This window comes from Carcharodon carcharias, chromosome 17 (genome assembly GCF_017639515.1).
Source record: "Carcharodon carcharias isolate sCarCar2 chromosome 17, sCarCar2.pri, whole genome shotgun sequence".
NCBI lineage: Eukaryota > Metazoa > Chordata > Chondrichthyes > Lamniformes > Lamnidae > Carcharodon > Carcharodon carcharias.
In genome coordinates this window covers 7,335,406-7,340,822 of record NC_054483.1, presented here as the reverse complement: position 1 = coordinate 7,340,822, position 5,417 = coordinate 7,335,406, and the positions used below count along the sequence as shown (strand labels likewise).

The 5,417-nt window shown below is 45.1% G+C and overlaps 1 pseudogene; it reads right to left on the bottom strand.

Annotated features, from left to right (window-relative positions):
* Positions 1-1,368: 1,368 nt before the first annotated feature.
* LOC121290255 lies at positions 1,369-1,490 on the bottom strand (annotated as a pseudogene).
* Between the last annotated feature and the right edge of the window lie 3,927 nt (positions 1,491-5,417).

Sequence of the window (5,417 nt, the reverse complement as noted above, 5' to 3'; positions counted from 1 at the left end):
ACTTCCTATGCTAGCCTGCACTATGGACATTGATTGCCTTTAGGGATGTCAATAAAAGTCAGGACATCCCCAATCATTTCCAAACACTGATCAGAACAGGTCAACAGAGGAGAATTTGTTCAAAAGGGACAGAGAACTCATTTTTTTGCGTACTTCAATGCCAGAAGGAACATAGGATCAGAAGGAGGCCATTCAGCCCCTCAAGATTGTTCCGTCATTTCATGAAATCAAGGTTGATCTGTGACCAAACTGTGCCCCCAAGTACCTTAATACTTCTGGGTGACAGAAATCTTTCAATCTCAAATTTAAAATTAACCATTGATCTCACATTGATTGTTGTTTGTTGAAGTGAGTTCAAAACGTCTACCACCATTTGTGTGTAGAAGTGTTTCCTAATTTCACTCCTGAAGGGATTGGCTTGAATTTTTTAGACTGTCCCTCTAGTGGTAGACTTCCTAATGAACTTAAATAGAGTCATTCTATTTACCCTATCTGTTCCCCTTAATATCTTGGAAATCTTCACTGAATCATCCCTTAGCAATCTAAATTCCAGGGATTCATAGCATCTTAGAATAGTACAGCACAGAAGGAGGTTATTTGGCCAATCGAGTCTGCACCAGTTCTTTCAAAGAGCAGTCCAATTGTTCCCACTCACCAACTTTATCCCCATGTCCCTGCCAGTTTTTCTCCTTCAAGTGTTTATTCATTCCCTTTTGAAGACTGCGATTGAATCTGTATCCACTACCCTATCAGGCAGCGCATTTCAAATTGTAACCACTAGCTGTGTAAAAAAAAAAGCCGATGAATGTTTTGTTCTTTTGCCAATCGTTTTAAATCTGTACCCTCTGGTTCTCGACCCTTCAGCCATCGAAAACAGTTTCTCATTATTGGCTCTGTCTAAAGCCTTCATAAATTTGAACACCTCCATGAAATTTCCTCTTGGCCTTCTCTACTCTCAGGAGAACAACCCCAGCCTCTCCAGTCTATCTATACAATTATTACCCCTCATCCCTGAAGCCATTCTGGAAAAACTGTTCTGTAACATCTTCAAAACCTTCAACTCCTTTCTAAATTGGAAAAAAAAGGAAGGACTTGCATTTCTGGAGCACGTTTCACAACCTTTCACAACCAAAGTACATTACAAGAATCAAATACTGTTGAAGTATTGTGACTGTGGTATGGTAGGAAATTAAATTCGGAAGCCAATTCGCAGAGAGGAAGCTCCCACAAACAACAATGTGATCCAGATCCAGATAAGCCGTTCTCGTGATGTCGATTGTGTGAAAGATACTGGCCAAAACAGCAGATATAACTCAAACAGAATTACCTGGAAAAACTCAGCAGGTCTGGCAGCATCGGCGGAGAAGAAAAGAGTTGATGTTTCGAGTCCTCATGACCCTTCAACAGAACTCAGATAAGGGACATATCAGATATTAAAGTGGTAAGAACAGATTCTACACTTGATCTTAGCCAAAAGGCCAAGAAACGACCTCTGTTCTGTTGAAGGGTCATGGGGACTCGAAACTCTTTTCTTCTCCGCCGATGCTGCCAGACCTGCTGAGTTTTTCCAGGTAATTCTGTTTTTGTTTTGGATTTCCAGCATCTGCAGTTTTTTGTTTTTATCTCTGAGGGAAATATAAGCTGGTTTAAGGGTTGGGGCGGGGGGGGGTGGGGTGGGAGTGGGGGGAAGAAGTGGATGGGGGTGGGTGTTAGGATAGGAGCAGATCATCAAAAGATGTCACAGACAACAGAACAAAAGAACACAGAGGTGTTGAAGTTGGTGATATATATCTAAACGAATGTGCTAATTAAGAATGGATGGTAGGGCACTCAAGGTATAGCTCTAGTGGGGGTGGGGGAGCATAAGAGATTTAAAAATACTGGAAATAGGTGGGAAAAGAAAAATCTATATAAATTATTGGAAAAAAAACAAAAAAAAACAAAAGGAAGGGGGAAGAAACAGAAAGGGGGTGGGGATGGAGGAGGGAGCTCAAGACCTAAAGTTGTTGAATTCAATATTCAGTCCGGAAGGCTGTAAAGTGCCTAGTCGGAAGATGAGGGGCTGTTCCTCCAGTTTGCGTTGGGCTTCACTGGAACAATGCAGCAGGCCAAGGACACACATGTGGGCAAGAGAGCAGGGTGGAGTGTTAAAATGGAAAGCGACAGGAAGGTTTGGGTCATTCTTGCGGACAGACTGCAGGTGTCCTGCAAAGCGGTCGCCCAGTTTGCGTTTGGTCTCTCCAATGTAGAGGAGACCACATTGGGAGCAACGAATGCAGTAGACTAAGTTGGGGGAAATGCAAGTGAAATGCTGCTTCACCTGAAAGGAGTGTTTGGGGCCTTGGACGGTGAGGAGAGAGGAAGTGAAGGGGCAGGTGTTACATCTTTTGCGTGGGCACGGGGAGGTGCCATAGGTGGAGGTTGAGGAGTAGGGGGTGATGCAGGAGTGGACCAGGGTGTCCCGGAGGGAACGATCCCTACAGAATGCTGACGGGGGGAGGTGAAGGGAAGATGTGTTTGGTGGTGGCATCATGCTGGAGTTGGTGGAAATGGCAGAGGATGATCCTTTGAATGCGGAGCCTGGTGGGGTGATAAGTGAGGACAAGGGGGACCCTATCATGTTTCTGGGAGGGAGGAGAAGGCGTGAGGGCAGATGCGCGGGAGATGGGCCGGACACGGTTGAGGGCCCTGTCAACCACCGTGGGTGGAAAACCTTGGTTAAGGAAGAAGGAGGACATGTCAGTGGAACTGTTTTTGAAGGTAGCATCATCGGAACAGATGCGACGGAGGCGAAGGAACTGAGAGAATGGGATGGAGTCTTACAGGAAGCAGGGAGTGAGGAGCTGTAGTCGAGGTAGCTGTGGGTGTCGGTAGGCTTGTAATGGAAATTGGTGGACAGTCTATCAACAGAGATTGAGACAGAGAGGTCAAGGAAGGGAAGGGAAGTGTCAGAGATGGACCACGTGAAAATGATGGAGGGGTGGAGATTGGAAGCAAAATTAATAAATTTTTCCAAGTCCCAACGAGAGCATGAAGCAGCATCGAAGTAATCATCGATGTACTGGAGAAAGAGTTGTGGAAGGGGTCCGGAGTAGGACGGGAACAAGGAATGTTCCACATACCCCATAAAGAGACAGGCATAGCTGGGGCCCATGCGGGTACCCATGGTCTGTGACATCTTTTGATGATCTGCTCCTATCCTAATACCCCACGCCCCCCCCCCCCCCCCCCCCCCCCCCGCCCCCCCCCCCCCCTCCACTTCTCCCCCCCTTAAACCAGCTTATATTTCCCTCTCCTTGTAAAGAAAGATCAGTTCTGCTGAAGGGTCATGAGGACTCGAAACGTCAACTCTTTTCTTCTCCGCCGATGCTGCCAGACCTGCTGAGTTTTTCCAGGTAATTCTGTTTTTGTTTTGGATTTCCAGCATCCGCAGTTTTTTGTTTTTATAGCAGATATAACTCCCTGCTCATCTTTGAACCGTGGGATCCTTTACATTCATCTGTGTGATCAAATCAGTTTATTATCTGAGTACTGGGGTGTAAGCTCAGGTTTCTGTGCTAAGGTTTCTGCAGTGTGACTTGAGCACACTAGCTTTTGACTCAGAGGTAAGAGCACTACCCACTGAGCCACAGCTAGTGCTTCAAGTGTGGGGTGGCTGGAATCGGACACAATACTGTAGCTGTTGCTGAACTAGTGATCTTTAAGGGTTTAGCACAACATCCTGGCTTTCGTACTTAATGTCTTTATTTATAGAACCCAGGATCCCATACCAACTGCTTTATTAGCCCGTCCTATCACAGTCAAAGATTTGTACATGAACACCCACAGGTCTCCTTCTTCTTGCACCCTATGTTTGTCCTGGTACCATGAGACTATGTTGGATCGAGACTTTATCACTCCTGATAATGATAGCAGAACAAGTCCTAATCTCAATAATGTAATTTTGAATCAGAGAACATCTTCCCCACAGAATGCATGTCTCACTGTAACATCTCTGTGTTATTGGTAACAGTTGGGAGTTTCTGCTTGGATGACAATACAAATTGTGCTACAGCTTTGTAAAGGCCTAGTTAGATCACACCTAGAGTACTGGAGCAGTTCTGGGCACTACACCTTCAGAAGAATATATTGATCTTGGAGGAAGTGCGCTGTAGATATACCAGAATGATACCTGGCCTCCAAGGATTGATTACATGGGGAGGTTACACAAACTAAGATTGGATTCATCTTCAATGCATCTTAGGTTGCTGAGGGAATTCAGGGTAGACACTTTGGAGGCACTAGCCACAATCTTCTAATCCTCCTTCAGTCCGGGGGTGGATGTGCTAAAGACTGGAGTATTGCCAGTGATACACCCCTGTTCAGAAAAGTGGTTAAGGAGAAACCTGGAAGCTAAGACCAGTCAGTTTCACATTGGTGGTGGGGAAGCTTCTAGAAACAAAAACTCGAGAGAAAATTAACAGCCACTTGGACAAACATAGAGCAATAAAGGAGAGCCAGCATGGATTTGTTGAGGGCAAATCACATTGGACTAATTTGATTGAGTTTTTTTGATGAAGTAACAGAGAGAGTTGACGAAGTCAGTGCATTTGATGTTATATCTATGAAATTTCAACAGCTCCCATACTGTGTCTGGTTCTTGACACCCCACTTGGACCACCAGATCTGGCTCAGTGGGTAGCACTCTAGCCTCTCAGTCTGAAGGTTGTGGAATTAAGTCCCATTTCAGCAACTTGAGCACTGAAATCTAGGCTGACTTTAAGCATACAATGTGGCGAAGTGCAGTGGGAAACCAGGTAATTGGGAAGACCTACAAAGACCAACAGAGGACAACTAAAAAAGAAATAAGGAGGGAGAAGATTAAATATGAGGGTAAACTAGCCAGTAATATAAAAGAGGATTACAAGAATTTTTTTAAATATATAAAGGGTAAGAGAGAGGCAAAAGTGAACATTGGGCCACTGGAAAATGACGCTGGAGAAGTAGTAGTGGGGAACAAAGAAATGGCAGAGGAACTGAATAGGTACTTTGCATCAGTCTTCACGGTGGAAGACATGAGTAACATCCCCAAAGTTCAAGAGAGTCGGGGGGCAGAGGTGAGTATGGTGCCATTACCAAGGAGAAGGTGCTAGGAAAACGGAAAGGTCTGAAGGTGGATAAATCATCTGGACCAGATGGATTACACCCCAGAGTTCTGAAGGAGATAGCTGAAGAGATAGTGGAGGTGTTAGTGGTGATCTTTCAGGAATCACTCGAGTCAGGGAGGGTCCCGAAGGACTGGAAAATCGCTAATGTAACCCCCCTGTTTAAGAAGGGACTGAGGCAAAAGACGGGAAATTACAGGCCGATTAGCCTGACCTTGGTTGTTGGTAAGATTTTAGAGTCCATTATTAAGGATGAGATTTCAGAATACTTGG